At 41.9% G+C, this 19,347-nt stretch overlaps 2 protein-coding genes across 5 annotated transcripts in view; one reads left to right on the top strand and one right to left on the bottom strand.

Annotated features, from left to right (window-relative positions):
* The window catches only part of CNOT6 (CCR4-NOT transcription complex subunit 6), a 49,561-nt gene extending 41,792 nt beyond the window's left edge, over positions 1-7,769 (bottom strand). Inside the window, exons 1-2 of one of the 4 annotated variants that reach the window (XM_032802309.2) lie at positions 7,534-7,769; positions 4,830-5,207 (exon numbers count right to left, since the gene is read on the bottom strand). The gene's annotated coding sequence lies outside the window, so the exon portion shown is untranslated. The remainder of the gene's footprint in view (positions 1-4,829; positions 5,208-7,533) is intronic. The other 3 variants (XM_032802317.2, XM_032802327.2, XM_032802333.2) reach the window with 3 other exon arrangements.
* Positions 7,770-9,529: 1,760 nt separating this feature from the next.
* Positions 9,530-19,347, top strand: part of GFPT2 (glutamine-fructose-6-phosphate transaminase 2) — a 105,449-nt gene continuing 95,631 nt past the window's right edge. The window contains 1 exon segment of the mRNA XM_075068161.1: positions 9,530-18,351. The gene's annotated coding sequence lies outside the window, so the exon portion shown is untranslated.

Here is a 19,347-nt window from a genome sequence, read left to right as displayed (position 1 = left end):
CTAGATGCTGGGCTGGCCCTACCAAGATGCTTAAGTCTACTTTGCTGTAATTTCAGTTCTTAAATCAGTGGCTTATACTCAGTTGAATACTATGTACAGGCCTATAATGCAGCCACTGAACCAGAACAGTTTCTTGGGAGGCATTAAAACTTTATGTATATATCTCTATGTACTAAGGATACTTTACAAATTATCCTTATAAATATTACTGAGAAGCTGGTGTATTTGCCATATATCAAACTAAATATGTAATGTTTTCAAAACACCTCAAGAATTAAAAAAATTATTACACATTTATAAGGTAAAGTATCATAGCATCTGAGCTGCAAATTGCAAAATTCAACTAAGATACATGGAAAAGCCACACAAAATCTTAAAACATGACTTAGAAGCACCAAGCTTCTATGGCTGTCTACAATCCAGAGACTATGCCGGCACAGCTATGTTGACACAGCTGACTGCAGGACTTTTTCTGTCAATGTAGGAATACCACCTCCCCTAATGACACGAGCTGTGTGTCAAAAGCACTTTTCTCTTGGCATAGCTGCATCTACACTGAGGGTTTTGCTGGCATAGCTATGTCAGTTACGGGTGTGGTTTTTTTCACATCCCTGACCGACATAGATATGCTGATACAAGTTTTAAGCATGAACAAAGCCTAGCTCTTATCTGCCCCCTCACTGGTGTGAAAAGGGTCACATGTTCCCCTGGCTGAGACTGGTCATAACATTCTATTATAAGACATGCTAGATATTAAAATTTTCTTCATTTTTAAATAGCGACAAAGAGTCCTGTGGCACCTAATAGACGTATTCGAGCATAAGCTTTTGTGAGTGAATACCCACTTCATTATTAAAATGTATTAGCGGTAATGAAATAGGTAACATTCTAACCGTAGTATCACTGCTTGAAGCTGGCAGCACAACAGTCTAAAACTATGAAGCTAGCACTGTGGTATATTGTGATTATTCTTACTTCTTTAAACATTGAGGTCCACACCCAGTTAAAGATCCCTAAAAGTATTGTCTTATATATGGATTTCGTTATGTTCAAAATTACAGCACTAGAAATCCAGGCAGCACTATCTTATTATATCTTAATTTGAGACCACATGAATCTTCTCTTAGGTCAAGTCAGAGCTCCCTCCTGCATAGTAACTAATAGATTACAGTTTTCTCATGTAGAATTACTGAGTAAACAAAAGTTAAACCACTGCAGGTTTCATGAACTCTCAAATGAAAAAATTAGGTCTGTGAGCAAGTTTTCTATAAGAATAAGCATGTGCCATAATTTGTCTTTAAGCTAACTGTCTGAGTAGGCAAAATGTTAGAAAAACTTTCAAACTGTAAACAACCCAAAATTTTTAAAAGTTTGAGTAATCTCAAACTTTCCTAAAATAGCCTTACCTAGGATAATACAACAGTTAAATGGATATTCATGGTCAAAGTTGGCACAAACAATGTCTTAATCTTAGCTATGGAGCTGCTCCTGTAGTTACCCACTTACCCTGGCAGACAATGCAGATAATGTTGTATACAGTCAGACCTAGTTTTGTTTTGGTTTAGCTTCAGGCCTTCCAATCTTTGTAGATGTCTCAAACGTATGGAAGAAAGTCTGTTCACGAATACCAATCAGTTATTTTAAAATGTAGTGCCTTAGCCCTGATTCTGCAAGCTGATCTGCTTACGCAGATCCTTCCACTTGTAGAGTTTCACTAAAGTCAGATCAACTTGCAGGATCAGCGCCTTAGTTATGAGTTGATCCCAAAGTATCCAAAGCAGTAAGACTAAAAGATTTTTTTAATATACTACACATTAAACCTAAATTATGATATGCAGCAAGGTCCTGGTATTGTGGCATGGTGCAGCATGGTAAATAATCCCCTTCCACATCAGCAACCTGATGTCATAAACCCTACTTCAGACTAGCTTAGCACATTCTATAAACCCCTCCAGCCCTAGTCTGCTGTCAAATCCCCACTTTCCCCTAGATACAGCAGAGAAAGGAGTTAAGGAGGGAGGTAGTTTGAGATGCTGCAGTAAGAGGGCTGTTAGAAGTCAAAACCCACTGGAGCAAGCTTGAAGTAGGAAGGTTCCTGTGGTCCTGAAGAACTCTCTCATACTGAGCTTGGAAACTCTGCAAGTCAGGAACTTCGCTAGCTGCTAAAATAAAGATGCATAGAAGTGCCACATTGGCCTAGCTCCTCTCAAGTGGAGCTCCTAGGGTGCTTATTGGGGAACCTCTCTCACCCAAACCTTAGGAGCTCCACAGCCAGAGAAGGAACCTATTCTGCAGAGCTCCTAATCTCTCTTACAGTATGGGCTCTGTTCCAACAGGGCAAGCATTTCTTCTCCAATGCCTCTCACTGCTGTTTACTTTTCCTTTTTTTTAAAAAAAAAAAAAAAAAAAAAAAAAAAAAAAAAAAATCTTCCTTGGCCACTGCCTGGTCCCTTCTTGACAGCACCACCAAATCCCATGCTCTTAGACAGTCATTTATGCAGCAATTTTACAAAAGGGAGAGTTGAGCTTTGAGTAATAAATAATAATATAAAAAAAAAAAAAAGCTATCCTGCAGACCTCTCTCCGGCAGTTGCCAAAAGTTTTTTAAAAAATCAAAGCTATTTTGGAGTTATAGTTATTAATCCCTTAAAAACTGCAAGTTTAAAGCATCTTAACAGCTTTTGATAACCGATCTCTGTCTAAGCATTTCATACATTTTCAAGGCTTTAATTCAATTGCAAAAATTCACTGAATATGGAAACTGTGTGTGTGTACACAAATACATGTCAGCTTTCCAGAATAAGTGGACTTTTCCATATTTTAATTAGGCTATAACCTTACAATAAATGCTATGGCTTATGATATCTATACAATGATCACACCTCCAAGTCTGATGCACCAAAACTGGATTGGGGAAAGAATGCAAAACAGTAGGTCAGGTAGAGATAGACTAAACACTGCAGAGCTTCAATTTGAGTCTACTCTGTGTACTTTACTATTAAACTTTCAAAATTACATAGCAGCTTCCATGTCAAGAGACTTTACAGGCATTATTGAATCTAGCCTAAGAACTCCCTTGTGGAGTAATTTATTCTCAAATTAAAAATAAAAAAAACCACTGTGTGACCCAGGCAAGGTATAACCTCTGTCTATGGCAGAACTATGAATGAAACTCAGATCTTGGGAGTCAGTCCGCAAGGCTATTCTCATCAGGTTTTAAGGCCTGAAGTATATTCTTCTCAAACTGATTCTACATCATTACAAATTGTTACCTTTGAGTATTAACATTTGTCAAAAAAAAAAAAAAAAAATTGTAAGGAGCAAAGGAAATCTATGGAGATAGCATTGACTTATGTAATGGGTATTGTGTATACAATCCTAGACTCTAAAGAAAAAATGGAGTCTTCCTTCACAAATATGTGGCCCACACGTAACCCACACTTAATTAGTGTGGCTGTCTGGACCAGGAATATTGTTACCCATGATTCATTTGTATCACCAAAATTACATGACAAGATGAACAGAGTTCTTGTAAATTACAATATTTTGCTGGCAGAAAAAAAAAGAGCAAACAGCAGGCAACATTTTGGGGGCAGGGACTATCTTCGGCTTGTGTTTTACAGAACCTAGAACAATGGGATTCTGCTCCATGAGTGGGAATCCTAGGCATTATGATAATGCTATGATAATAATGCATGTTGCACTATTAACAAAAATCCTCACCTTCTTGGGTTTGGAAGTAAAAGGTTGTGCAGCTGGAGTTTTAGATATATGGTAGTGTCTTATAAAGTGATAGCTGTGCTCACCAACAAAACCAAACCATGTGAAATGAGGGGTGGTAGCTTTGTCGGCAGGAGAGCATCTCCCACCAACAAAGCACTGTCCACACCGGCACTTTTTGTCTGTAAAACTTCTGTCGGTCAGGCATGTGGTTTTTTTCACACCCCTGAGCAATAAAAGTTTTACCACGAAAGTGCTGCGTACACATAGCCTTAGAGCAGTGTTTCCCAAACTTGGGACACCGCTTGCGTAGGGAAAGCCCCTGGCGGGCCAGGACGGTTTGTTTACCTGCCGCATCCGCAGGTCCAGCCGATTGCGGCTCCCACTGGCCGTGGTTCGCTGCTCCAGGCCAATGGGAGCTGCTGGAAGCGGTGTGGGCTGAGGGACTTACTGGCCGCTGCTTTCAGCAGCTCCCATTGGCCTGGAGAAGGGAATCACAGCCAGTGGGAGCCGCGATTGGCCGGACAAGCAGACGCAGCAGGTAAATAAACCAGCCCAGCCCATCAGGAGCTTTCCCTACACAAGCGGCATCCCAAGTTTGGGAAACACTGCCTTAGGAGGGATGTTAAACTTTTTTGCGGTGAGGTGCACGATTTTTTTGTAAATCTTATAACATTGGAAGCATTTCTTCTAGTTTTCAAAGCAGCTTTCTCCATTATAAACAATACACCAGGTTTACTAATACCCCTCTACTTCGATATAACGCTGTCCCTGGGAGCCAAAAAAATCTTACTGCGTTATAGGTGAAACTGTGTTATATTGAACTTGCTTTGATCCACCAGAGTGCACAGCCCGCCGCCTCGCTTCCCCCCCCCCCCCGAGCACTGCTTTATCACTTTATATCCAAATTTGTGTTATACCAGGTGGCGTTATATAGAGGAAGCGGTGTAGTTCTCTTCTTGCTCACTTCTAGAATATCCTGATCTCAATATTTTTATTTCCAACATTTACCACTGTGAACCCAGTTTAACAAGACTTCTTCAAACTTGGAGACACTACATTCTTTAAAAAGAAAAGATCTGAAAATATAAAATACCAAAAGTAGTTACCTGCCCATGCAGTATTATAGTCTCATCTATCTTTATATTTCAGTTCTTCCTCTAATATTCAAGCAAAGTAAACAGCCTGAACACATCAAGGATGCACCAAGTTCAACTTCAATATGCAAACAGAAAAAAGATGCATAGTAGTCTCCTTTTTATAAACGGACTGATCCAAGCGATTCAAGTGGAAAGTGAATAAAGCGTTAATCCAAATGCGAATGGCTCCATTTCAGTAATAGCGTGAATAAACCCCCACAGAAGGCTTCATTGCTAGCAGCAAACTCCACAGAGTCCAGATGAACCAGCAGGAAGAACACAGGGCAGATAATCCTGTAAAATTACCCCAGTGGAAATGTTGATAAATTTCCAATTACGAGACCTGCTCTAGGATGAAAAAAAAATGCAAGATACAATAAAATTACCAGTCAACACTTGCAAACCTTCACACTTAAAACCAGACAATTATCACAGGTATTCCTCAATCCTTTGAATTTTGAATCTGTTACTCATAACAGTGAAATCCAGATAAATAAAATAACCCCCTGAAACTAAACAAAGGACAACTGAAGAGCCATAACTAGTTATAAATCAGCTGTTTTTCTAGAGAGTCATATTCAATCAATTTTTGTCTCTACATCGCTAAAATTTTAGATCAAAAGAAAACTTAAGCCATTTTTCTGCTTCCTCCCCCATATGAAGTGTGGATGAGATAATGAAGCCAGTTTCATAAAGACTTTTTTTTTTTTTTTAATTTGTAGAGACATTGTTAGGTTATGTAAAAGTTTGTTTCTAAAATCTAAATTTGGGCCAAAATATGAGGAGTTGCCCTGTAAGAGTTGTGCTAACCTCGCCAGTTAGACACATAGCAACTTAAAATTCTTCACACTTAAGAGCATGTAGAGCAGACAAAATAGGTCTTGCATCTAGTTCACAACTGCTTACTCCCTGCATGTTTGTCCCAGAGTCTGACAAATGTAATAGCAATCCCTCCCCACAAACCACCAATTACAGAAGTAATTGCTTGCTCAAGAGCTTAGTAACCCAATCAGTTGGATATTATTATAATTTCCATTATTAAAGATATGCACACATCTGTTCATGTAAACATATTGCATAAACCTGTCTTTGGAGTAACCCAGAGAGATATGTATCCAAATTCCCCTCTGTTTACCCCCTACATGTGGGTGTGTTCCACAGTCTCCTTGGCCCAGACACTTACCTGCATGAAACCACAAGCTCTGCCCTCCCCACTGGTTGCATTGGACAGCAGGGTTGTCAATCACCCTCTAACACACTTTCCTTTCTATTTCAGACAGATCTAAGCAGTTGCTGCTGTGGCCTTCCTGCCAACTAGGCCTCAGTTTTAGACCATCAGCAGCAAATGCAAGTGTAAGCTTCTCTCATAGCAGAAAACAGATTCTGTTTACAAGCCAGTTTTGTTTGTTCATAAAACAAGACTTACAAAAAGGATACATCAGCTTAAATGAATTAAAGTCTCTCAATGCAAAGGGGGATACTGATGGAAAATTGTGGTCTGACTGTAGATGGACAATTATCAGACTGATGTCATTTCCCTCTGTCTTTATGTTTAATTATTTTAAACTCAATTACACAGGAAAAACTCTTAAACTTCCAGATGCCATTATACTAATTTCAAGTCCATTGTCACTGCCTCTTAATTGCTTTCTCAATGTATATAAGCCTTTGAAAAGAGAATAATAACCCTCTGCCTCTGAAAGAAGCCCCCCTCTTTCCTCTCACTGCAAATCCACCCTAAAGTAGCATAATTACTTTCTAAATGCAAATAAATATGGGGTACAATAAGCTACTGAGGTAAGGAGGCCCCTTTCCTCTCCGCTCCCTTATTATGTGGATAAATCTTCAATCTAATTTCTCTTGAAAAAGCCCCATTTCCTACCAGAGTTTCTCAAAGCAACAACCCACTCAAGCCCTGCTCCTTGAGAGCCTCCCCCCCATCTTCAAGCAATACTCTAATGCTTCTCCCTTTCTTCCCCTACAATGACATCCCCTCTCCTCACTCAGCCCTGTGAGAGGAATACCCCTTCCCAGCCAAAATTCTCCAACACTTAAGAGTATCCATACAGCCCCCTGCTCCTCAGAGCAAAAAGATTCCCCATTTTTTCCAGATAGCACCCACAAAGCGTTAATACTTCCTCTAAGGGAGTAACACCCCCAGCTCAGATCACTACTACTTCCCAGGCCCCTGAGCAATACTACCATCCACCCTCCCCCAGAGCAATAGTTACCCCTTCCCCTCCCCCACCAGAACAAATACTGCCGCTTGATCTTAGCTCACCCCCCACAACTTCCCTAACAATACCCCCCAACCCAAGCGCACCTCCAAACCAATGAACCAGTCTCTGCCCACACCTCCCAGGCCAATACTACGCCCACTCAGGGTACTCCCATCGCTTTTATCCCCAACACAGGGGCGCCCCCCTCCCCCTGGAGCAGTAAGGCTTCTCCCCACCTCTATTCTCCCAGAGCGATAATACCCGCCCCTTGCCCCCCTCAAAGCAGCAGTACTCTCTCCCTCCCCTCCCCCACAAGCGCAATAATACCCTCTCCGGAGTAATAATACTCGCCCCCAGTAATACTCTGCCCGACTCCCACAACAAGAGCCCCCCCTCGAGGTGAGGCCCGGGGGTACCACGCAGACGGGAGTCGCTACACCCGCTTCTCCTCGTACCTGTGGCTGCAGCATCCCCGTCTCCCCGCCGCCCTCTCTCCGCTGCCTGCCTGGCTCTTTGTTTCCTGCCGCGGGCCGGACGGGAGAGCAGCTTCCCCCCCGCCTCCTCCCCCTTCCCCTCACACGCATTGAAAGCAAACAAGCATCATGGCGGCAGCGGGCAGGCTGCCGCCTCCCCCCAGCATCTCCGCCCGCCGAGGCCGCCCACACTCACCGCACCCCACGCGCCATTGGCTGCGCGAAAGAAGCCTCGCGCCGAGTCGCGCGGCGTTGCTGGGCCCGCCCGAGCGCAGCCTCCCGCCTCCAGCCCCGCGGCTGCCGCGAGTGGTGCGAGACCGCTGAGGGCCTGCGCCGCGCGCGGAGCTTCCCCCGGAGCGAAACGGGCCGGACCGCAGCAGATTCCGAGGGAGGGAAGTGGGGGGCGCGGTGGCGCCTGTGGGGTCCGGAGGGGGATCAGAGGTGGGAGTCGGAGGGGCTGTGGGGCTCGGGGGAGGGGCTGCAAGGTTTGGGGGATTATGGCGGGGGAGAGGATCTGGAGGTGTCAGGTAAGGGGCTGAAAGGAGGTGCTGGTCGGTGGGAGTGGGGGGCTGAATGTGGGGATTGCAGACAATTGGGTGTGAAGGGATAAGGGGGGTGACTAGGTTGGGGAGAGGATCTAGATGTTCGAGGTGGGGTTTGGAGGTGTGTGGCTGCCGGAGGGATTGGATCAGAATCTGTAGGGGGAGGCTGATAGGAGAGGGGAATGGGGACTCTGGTAGCGTGTATGGGGGCGGGATCTGTTTGAGGAGCCGTTTAGGGGGTTACATGGGGATTACATGTTAACAGGGCAGTTGAGCAGATTGAGTAGGGGGCACAAGTAGTTGCAGAACAGCAAACTGGTAGGGTGGTGGCAAAAGAGATGGGTGGGGTGAATGGAATAGATTGGTGAGGGATGACTGCACCTATTGAGTGTCTGGGGAGTGAGCAGGCCCCTACATCTATAGCCTCTTCCCCCCCCCGCCCCAGTCTATGGGGAGGAGACACTGAATCCAGGCATCAAAAGATTGTGAGGGACAACAAATGAAAAAACAGATGGGAGTGAGGGTCACAGGTTGAAAAGCAGGGATCCAGAGGGGGACCCCCAGCAGAGAACCCCGGACAGTGCCCACTGCTCCTCAGAGGCAGTCAGAGGGCATTGGTGGGTGGAGCAGATAGAGTGAGGGTGTGAATGGGGTAGAAGATTGGAGGGTACCTGTATGAGAGAGGTGATAATTGATAGAAGGGACAGAAGAGCAGATACAAAAATAACAAAAATATTAATAGGCTTTCGCATTCTAATACAATAAGGGAAATGGTATTTGGCTGTAAAAAAAAAAAAAAGCTCATGATAGGAGGGCAAAAAGACTATTAAAGTAAATAGCATGAGGAACAAAGTATTTTAACAAAAAATAATGACATCACTTAAAAGAAGTTTAAGTTCTTGTATACAAGCATGAGAAGTATGAACAAGAAGTCAAACATAAGGAAAACCGTCTTTTTGCTCTATGCATATACATTTGCTAGATCCTTGACTGGTGGCCTCTAGGCCAGCTAAAACAATAGCAAGTTATCTGCAACTAAAAGTATAATGTTATCTGAAAATGTTGGTGCAGAAAGCAATAGGAGGAACTGTTTAGCAGAGACATATGTATTCGGGTCTGGGGAAGAATAGCGTACTGTATGTTTGTATTGGTGTAGTGCCTAGGAGCCCTAGTCATGGAGTAGGACCCCATTGTACTAAGTGGTGTCTAAACACAGAACAAAAAGGCTGTCTCTGCCCCAAAGAGCTTATAGTCTAAGCCAATGTCTACACTTATAAGCTTACAGTGGCACAGCTGTACCGATACAGTTGTGCTGCTGTGAGAGCACTAATGTAGCCACGTTATGCTGATGGCAGAGAGCTCTCCATCAACATAAAACCTGCTCTACGAGCAGTGATAGCTGTGTTGGTGGGAGAATGTCTCATGCCAGCATAGTACTTGTGTACAGAGTGCTTATGCCATCAAAACTTATGTTGCTCGGATGTGTTTTTCACACCCATGAGTGACATAAGTGCTAGTGTAGACAGGGCCTACATATAACAACAAGACAGCAGATGGATACAGACTGACAGACGGTAGTACAAGGAAACAGCACACCAGCAGCCTGGCGGTTGTCAAGTTTCTTGTAGACATCATGAAAAATAAAGTTTTGAGAAAGGCTTTGAAGCAGGATAATCCTTTTGCTAATGTTTAGGGGGAGCTTCTCTCAAGACTGAGGGCAGCATGATAGAAAGCATGAAGGTGCCTGTTCAAAAATTTAACACACATGATTAAGGCTAGCATCATTGGCGATTGAAGGTGGAAGTTGACATTTCAATAGTGAATAGTATGACAGGATAGAGATAGGCCATGAAGGACCTTGAAAATGAAGATAAATAGCTTATGATTGCTGCAATAGAAAAGTGGGTCCAGTGAAGGGATCCAAAAGGGGTTATGTCAAGGTAATGGGCTAGGAAAATGATCTTTCTATCAGTATTGAATGGATATGAGTGGGACAAGGTGGTTGGGGGCAGCAGGAGCCTATATTAAAAAAAGCCCCAAATATCGGAACTGTCTCTATAAAATTGGTCACCCCAGATAGGAGTTTTAGTTAGATGGATAGGGAAGACTGTATTTTAGGGATGCTATGCAGAAAAAACCTGCAAGAATTAGATATAACCTGGGTATGAGGACCTAGAGGTTATGGTTCTGAGTGACAGGCAGGATGTCTAGATATAAGTAGAGGCGCATACCAAAAAATAAAGCAAACTGTAGTTCCGTGGATGTGAAAGAAGACTGTTCTCATGTAATATAACGTGTAAAAAGAACTAGAAAGGGACCATTCCCCAGCTTGTTTCTGAGCAATGCACATGGTATGCTTTGAAAACAATGACCATAATCTTATTACATACACAATCTTGGTGACAGACTTCACAATCGTCACATTAGTAATAGATCCAAATAAATGATTTCCTTCTTTGGCTCTCTATTTCGGACGTAGTCACAGTATATATTTAGGATTCTTCATAGGAAAGCTGCTTTATTGCTCAGGCTCATGTAACATCACTTCTCAAAATGTTTTCTGATAACCAGCTGCCCCTTCAGACATGAGTAGTCATACATACTCAAGTTGTTAATACTTTCTAGGGAAAATGTAGCCTTAATAGAATGGATCTCTCTGTCTGGAGCTCAGTCTCCAAAAGTAGAAGTGAATCTTCAAATACATAACGGGCTTTTCCAAGAATGGTTACTTTATCTAGGAGGAGTTAGGCTAGAGAGCTATGAATAGCTGTGGGGGACTGCAAACCTAAGGACTGATACTAGGATATAATGTGTAGAGTTGTTCATCTTTAGGTTGTGTGTTTGAAATTTGCACAAATTAAGTAGTGACCAAAAATCCGTTGTCATCTAATGTCTGCCTTGTTTTTTCCAATTCCATTTCTCAGTGAAAAATGTCCACATTGCCAAATCCTATGCCACTTGGTGTTCTGAGGTCAAAGACCATGAACAGGCAATGGAACCCGGAACCTCCTTTCACCTCTGGAGTTGCCACCTCCAGATTAGGCACGTAGTTGGGGCAAAGGGGGAAGCTGGTACTTCCATCATCCTTGCACTTGTTTGTAAATTATACAGTCTCCTGAGTTACAGACACTATGTTCTCACACTTTTAAAAATAGATAGGGAAAGAATCCACTGACTGTTGCCCTGATCATTTCAAATAGAGACCAACTGGCAGAAATAAATGAATTTTAGATGATTGTGGCCTTTGACCATCACAAGAAGTAATTACAAAATGCTTGCACAATTCACTCTGCTGTACTGCTGAATGCTAGAAAGTGGTCTCAAACTTGCGGTTCAAGATGCAGCAAATTAACATATTCCAGACTTTGATCTAATTCACATTGATTCTCTGGTGATATTTTTAATAGGCTGTAAAGCAAATAAACAAAAACATTTGTTCAGAGATTCTAAAGTGGTTTACACCATTGACCTCAATGCAGTTTTTTAACAGTCAATTTGATTATGTGGTTGAAATTGCAGAGTAGAGCAAAGACAGCTACGTATTTTTCCAGAAACTGTTATGGTATATGGAATTTCCTGCCCAAGAGTACTCTTGTTCATTTGTATATGTGATTAACTTTTGCTCCATATAAGTATTGTCAGAACTGTAGCCAGGCAAACATCTGAACAGATGGTTAGTGACAGTATTAACTTTCTGGTCTCGATGTTTATTGAGATCTGAGATTGTAACATGAGGTTCTTTCATTTTGTCTGTCTCACATGGCAGATATAGTTTATGAGAGTGTGCTTGTTGCTCAAGGTTATAGATTCATCAATCAAAAGACAGGCCTTCCCATTAATCTTTTACCTGCTCAGAAATCTTTTCATATGTTTCAGGAGCAGTGTTGTTACATGGTGTACAGTCCTCCTGAATTCAGGCCAGCAGTATCCTGAAGCTTAAACAAGTCAAATTAATGCAAGAATTGATTGTGTTGTTTAGACAAGTAACATTTGTCCCCCACTGAGGTTTTGTTCTCATTCATTATGTTTAGTCCTTCAGAAGGAAAACTGCTAATTGGTTCTCATGTTCTACATCATTGGCAGACCTGGTAGCACCACCTATACTTAAGGTTGCCCAACATTTCCCATTATAAGACTCTGTTTTCAATTGCTTATAAGTTTAACAAATTGTAAGCGTTGGGGTTGAAATTTCCCATGCTGTGTCTGCTTCAGGCTGAATATATTTTGAAAGTTCAGAAAAAATGCTTCAGACATTTCCAAGAACGAGGTCAGGGAAAAATACATTGTTTTGCTCATGTTGAAAATTCTTACAACTGTTTTGTACCAAGCTGTAGCACCTCCGTGCTGGGGGGTGTCAGGGGATGAAATTTGGCAGGGGATTGCTTTTGTGGCTGGGATGTGTAGCTTTGCTTTCCCCTGAATAAACTCCCAGATTTGGCCAAAATTACAAGCCTTTGAAAAATCTCAATTTGCATGTGCTAAGTATAGATTTGCTTAGCCATTAAATTAATAGATTCCAAGGCCAGAAAGGACAGTTGTGATCATCTATTATAATTTGTGGGACACAATCCGTAGAACTTCACCAAAATAATTCTCTGTAGAGTTTATCTGCCGTAAGTATGCTCAGTCCCCTCAGAGCTCTGAATGTAGACTGGACTACATGCACCATCCCCAGAAAGTGACCGAGCATGCTCCAGGATAGGGCTATGAGGGCTGAGCAGTGCTTGTGCCTCCTGGCTTCTGAGAGTTGCTGTGATGCTGAACACAGGAACTGAGAACAGGGAAACTCTGCTATGGTCTCAGTGGCTCCACCTGCTTGTACCCCAGCAGTGCAGAGCAGAAAGAAGCGCTTGCCTGGAATGCAGAGGAAGAGAGGGGAAAGAGAAGCAGGCTGGGAAGATGGGCAAGAGGGAACGAGCAGGATGAACTCAAGTAGCAGAGGACTGTGCTGTGGATCTCAGCGTCCCAACATTGATTGATGAGACAAATTGGGGGTCTTTATGGCTCCACATGATAGAAGTTGTTCTTTCAGTTTGCTTTTTAAAGACTTAGTATTTTGGTGTGTAATTTCCTACGTTAAAAAAAAAATCAAGTTGCAAAGTCAAGCATTTAAAAGTCAGTAAATGTCAGAATTAAGGCAGGCTTTAATTACGAGATCATATGTACCTCTACCCCGATATAACATTGTCCTCGGAAGCCAAAAAATCTTACCGTGTTATAGGTGAAACCATGTTATATCGAACTTGCTTTGATCCGCTGGTGTGCGCAGCCCCCACCCCTCTCAGAGCACTGCTTTAGCGCGTTCTATCCGAATTTGTGTTATATCGGGATAGAGGTGTACTACTTTTTCCACAGTATCCCTGCCTCATGTAGTGCACAGGATGGACTGTGCTGTGAGAATGAATCCAGGTTGCATAATAATAGAGACTGTTATCTGTACAACTCTTTCATTTGTTGCAGAAGTTGGAAAGCATATAGTGAATGAGGCGAGGAGAGAAAGGAAAGTCTCATGGTTAAGACTGTTGATTGCCACCCTGGAAAACTGGACTCTATCCGTGCTTGAGCCACAGTGAGTTCTTATGGGATGCTGGGCAGGTCACATAGACAACATGTCATGAGTGGTCACTGTGTTTCTCATTTTCTGGGCACCCAACTGGAGACACCAAGGGTCTGATTTGTGGAAAAGCTGAGCACTGACAATGGCAACTGAATTCAGTGGAAGTGCTGCTCTGTAAATATAAAGAGTTAATAAATGCTAACTATTCTGAAAAATCGGGTCTTAGTCTACTCCAGTTGGGCACCCAAAATTAGTTGACATTTGACAATTTTGGCCCTAATTTCTATGTCCTGTTCCCTATATGTAAAATGGGGATAGCAAGACAATTTCACCTCACAGGGGTCTTGTGAAGATAAGTCCGTTAATGGTGGCAAAGCACTAAAAAAAACTACCCTGAGAGCACTAATAGTCTGTAGTAAATAATGCATGGGGCCACTCATTGGATGATGAAGATAAGCAGAAATATTAGTGAGCACCATCCATTCTATGCAGTGAATGAAGCATGGGTCCTGATGGAAAAAGTAGTATTGTGATCATGTAATTTAGAATTATCATAATGCATATCTGCAAGAGGGCTGAATTAAAGAATCTTGATTCTGGCATTTCCTAACCTTTGAGTGCTTAATTTTGCAACGTTAATGTTCTTTTAACATAGGTTTTTTTGGGGGGTGTATATAAATATAAGATAAATACATCAACAAGTTTAACATGGAAAAGTCTCAAAAGCGTAAGAGCTACCAGCTATTTCTTTCCATAAATCACTGTGCTATAAGTATGAAAAGTTCCATAAAGTGGCAGGAATTTCTAACTCCTTTTCATCAGTTACAGATACTAATGCTGATGTCTACCACCATCCTAGATGTGTACAGGTATTGTGCTTAGATCACTGTTATAATTATTTGTATGTTGCAGCCATTACCGGAGCTGTAACAGCTTAGAAACGTAGTAAATCTTATTTTCCTCCTGAAAGCTTGCAGGGCTAAGAAGCATTTACTCGCTAATGCTTCCTAGTATATCTGTTTCAGCCATACTGTAGTAAAAAAACCTTAGAAATAAAAACATTGTGCTTTTTACTTATCCTTCCCACCTGCAGAGTCACATCTGAATACCATCACGGAGCTGTCTTAGTCATAGTAAATGTACTGCTGTTGGTTTGCTTTCCAATTCCTAACTACAAATTATCACTCCAGTTTTACAGATTTTGTCTTGAGGTTTCTATCCCCAATTCTTCCTTACTCTTCTCCAAACAGGTAACCATTCCCTTAGGCTGAAACGCTCGCTGGGGATTTGTTCCTCAACCAGAACTCCTTACTGAATTCAATGGGTTTAGAAAGGAATGCAAGACTGGTTGCTTTGGTGAGAGCTTGTGAGCTAAGTGGGTGAAAAGTGGTCATTAAGCGTTTGCACACCCTTGTCCCTTGAAATTCGGGAAATAAATTTACTGTCTAATTCTTTAGTGAATCAGAAATGATATTTGAATACACAATCTTGGTTGTCAATTCCTTAAAATTCCTGAGATATAATGTTGGACTTTATGCTCAAACTGTTAAATGGCTCCACAAAAATGGGGCTACTGTCAAATCATGTGGTTGCCTTCTTGAGCCTCTTTTCTGATTGATTTGTTTTTGAGGGTACGTCTACAGGTGACCCGGGCTGGCGGGGCTCAGGTTGAGGGGCTGAAAAATTGCTGTGTAGACATTTGGGCTTGGGCTAGAGTCTGATCTCTGGGTCCCTGTGAGGAATCACTCCGTATCTAACCTATCAGTCCTCATTCTCAAAGGAAATTTCCACAACACTTTCAAAAGATGAGCCTGGGAAGTTAAATTCATAACTTTGCTAGACTAAAAATCATGTTCTTAAAGACACTGGATTTATGGCTTATTACGGCAATCTGTAACCCACTAACCCCCCCTTTTTGTCCTATGACTACAGGGGTGTTAACAGGCCTCTTTGCCTTGAATTGTCCTTTAAAATTTGTGCTAATGACTTATACTAAACTATCTGTTCCATCTTGTATTTATCTGTGACACTTTTCCCAGACCTGAGGAAGAGCTCTGTGTAGCTTGAAAGCTTCTCTCTCTGTTCAACAGAGCTTGATCCAGTAAAAGATATCTCATCCACATTGTCTCGCTGCTATTGTGGGACCAACACAGCTATAACAACACTGCATATAACTCTAAATAGACATTTAATCAAGAGTTGACTACAACTGGTTCTAGATGTGTAGGTTCTTTGTTTAAAAAAAAAATTGAGGCTGTCAAGCGATTAAAAAAAATTAATCGCACAATTAAAAAAATAATTGAAATTAATTGCACTGTTAATAATCGAATGCCATTTATTTAACTATTTGTAGATGTTTTCTACATTTTCAAATATATTGATTTCAATTACAACACAGAATACAAAGTGTACAGTGCTCACTTTATATTTAATTTTGATTACAGTATTTGAACTGTAAAAAAAACAAAATAAATAGTATTTTTCAATTCACTTAATACTAGTACTGTAGTGCAATCTCTGTCATGAAAGTTGAATGTACAAATGTAGAATTATTACAAAAAGAGCACTCAAAAATAAAACAATATAAAATTTTAGAGCCTACAAGTCCATTCAGTCCTATTTCTTGTTCAGCCAATCGCTCAGACATACAAGTTTATTTATATTTGCAGGAGATAATTGTGCCTGCTTCTTGTTTACAGTGTCACCTGAAAGAGAATGGACATTCTCATGGCACTGTTGTAAACGTTGTTGCATGATATTTATGTGCCAGATGCGCAAAAGATTCATATGTCCCTTCATGCTTCAGCCACCATTCCAGGGAACATGGATCCCTGCTGGTGATGGGTTCTGCTTGATAACAGTCCAGAGCAGTGCAGACTTATGCATGTTCATTTTTATTATCCGAGTAGTTGCCACCAGCAGAAGGTTGATTTTCTTTTTTGGTGACTCAGGTTCTATAGTTTCAATGTCAAAGTGTTGCTCTTTTAAGACATCTGAAAGCATGCTCCATTCCTTGTCCCGCTCAGATTTTGGAAGGCACTTCAGATTCTTAAACCTTGGGTCGAGTGCTGTAGCTATCCTTAGAAATCTCACATTGGTACCTTCTTTGCGTTTTGCCAGATCTGCGGTGAAAGAGTTCTTAAACTGAACAACATGTGCTGGGTCATCATCTGAGATTGCTGTAACATGAAATATATGGCAGAATGTGGGTAAAACAGAGCAGGGGACATACAATTCTCCTCCAAGGAGTTCAGTTACAAATTTAATTAATGCATTATTTTTTTAACAAGCATCATCAATTCTGGAATGGTGGCTGAAGCATGTGGGAGCATACGAATGTTTAACATATCTGGCACATAAATACCTTGCAGTGCCAGCTACAAAAGTGCCATGCAAATGCCTGTTCTCACTTTCTGGTAACAAAAAAAAAAAATCTTTAACAAAAAAAATCTACATTGGTAAGCTGCACTTTCATGACAAAAGAGATTTCACTTCAGTACTTGTATGAGGTGAATTGAAAAATACTATTTCTTTTGTGTATCATTTTTACAGTGCAAATATTTGTAATAAAAAATGACATACACTTTGATTTCAATTACAACACAGAATACAATGTATATGAAAAGTGTAGAAAAACATCCAAAATATTTAATAAATGTCAGTTGGTATTCTATTGTTTAACAGTGCGATTAAAACAGATTAATTTTATTATTTGTGATTAATTTTTTTAGTTAATTATGTGAGTTAACTGCAATTAATCGACTGCCCTAAAAAATTAATTTGCATCCTTAGGATTTCATTCTGCAAAGTAGTGAGCACCTCTAAGCCTAGACAATAATAACCAAATTCAGCCTTGATGTCAGTAAATGAAACTCCCAGTGAAATCAGTATTGCATTTGCTTATGCCAGGGCTAAATTTGACCAGCGTGTGTGTGTGTGCACGCGCACTCTTTCCACCACCCCCTATCCTCCTTCCTCTGCTGCTCCATAGGCTTGTTTTTCTATTCCATTGACTCTCCGCTGAAGTTAATGGAGTTTTCCAAGGACTATATCTGGTAAGTATTTCATCAGTGGTCTTAATGTGCGGTGCTGAATGTACAGTAATCTAAACTGACTAATCCAGTGCAAGAGAGCAGAACTGCAGAAATACTGAACTTCAGGCACAGTCTCTCAAAAGCACCATTCAGTGGGAAGATGCGGCTATAGGGTAAAAACCTTTTCAAACATTGGGCAAGGAAGGAGAAGAGTCTGAGATTCAGACTGTCTGTCACTTTAGGAAGCAAGTTGTACTGTGATGGATTAAGCTTGTGAGTTTCTCTGAGTTTTCCTATAAGTGATACCTTGCTACATATTTCTACAGTTTACCAGACAAAATTCTGCCTTTAGTCACGTCCTCCAGAATTCTGTTTGGCTCAATATGTTCGCATCAGAATGTGGAAGAACTCTAAAAACCTTGTTATGGTTCGTATTATTTGTCCTTACACGTATTAAATAATTACCAAATTACTTTTTCAGCTCTGCATGCATCCCAACTGTTGCTTTTATATTGTAGATCAAAACAATGTAAAGTTTGTTTACTTTTCGTTCATTTAAGAACATAAGAATGGCCATACGAGGTCAGACTAAAGGTCCATCCAGCCCAGTATACTGTCTGCCGAGAGTGGCCAATACCAGGTGCCCCACAGGAAGTGAACATAACAGGTAATGATCAAGTGATCTCTCTCCTGCCATCCATCTCCACCCTCTGACAACAGAGTCTAGGGACACTATTCCTTACCCATCCTGACTAATAGACATTAATGGACTTAACCTCCATGAATTCGCAATGTACAGCAAGTCCCTTGAAACCAGGGGTTTCAAACATGCGGCCCACCAAGCTCCCCACGTCCCCGCCCCCTGAGTTATTTCCTGTAGCCGCCAAGCTCCCCTCACCTGCCGCCCCCTGTCCCCCTCAGCGGGCCACGTCCCTGCTCCTCTGCCTATCTCCGGGTGCGTCCTGCTGCCAAACAGGTGTTTGGCAGCGCGTCGCACTTTCCAAGAGAAGGGGGAGGTGCGGGGAGCTGCACGCTTAGGGTAGGATGTGGACAAGAGGCAGGGCAGGGGTTGGGGATTTGGGGAAAGGGTTGCAATAGGGGCAGGGACGGGGGTGGGATCTCATGGAAGGAGTGGAGTGGGAGCGTGGCTGGGGGCAGCAGGGAGGGTGTCCGTGATGCAGCCCTTGGGCCAATGTGCTAGACCTCATGTGGCCTTCGTGGTCAGTTGAGTTTGAGATCCCTGCTTTAAACCTTTGAGCTTGCATGGTGCTTTTAACGGTTACAGTGAGAGTTCTCCCCCCCCCCTTTTTTTTTTTGGTAGAATTTATTTTTAATGGGATATGCTGAGAAATGGATGGGTTCACTTCTAAAAATCCATATTAAGTTCTTTGCTTTGTCAGTGTCTTAGTTATGCAATCTTGGGCAAGACACCTAACCACTCCTAACCTCAGTTACACCACATAATAAAACAGGGATAATGATACCAATCTGTCACAGTGTTTCAGAATCTACATATACTTGGAGGCCGCTATGTAAGTACTAAGTTGTAGTAAACGTCTGTCTCAAATCTGGACTTAGAGTTCAACATCTGAGTATTTACTGTGAACCCCCCCCAAGCTTATACCCAGCTTGGATCTTATCTCGCTGCCACCAGACAGGAATA

This window comes from Chelonoidis abingdonii, chromosome 7 (genome assembly GCF_003597395.2).
Source record: "Chelonoidis abingdonii isolate Lonesome George chromosome 7, CheloAbing_2.0, whole genome shotgun sequence".
NCBI lineage: Eukaryota > Metazoa > Chordata > Testudines > Testudinidae > Chelonoidis > Chelonoidis abingdonii.
Note: the sequence above shows the minus strand (reverse complement) of the source record. Positions and strands in the feature narration are given on the sequence as shown.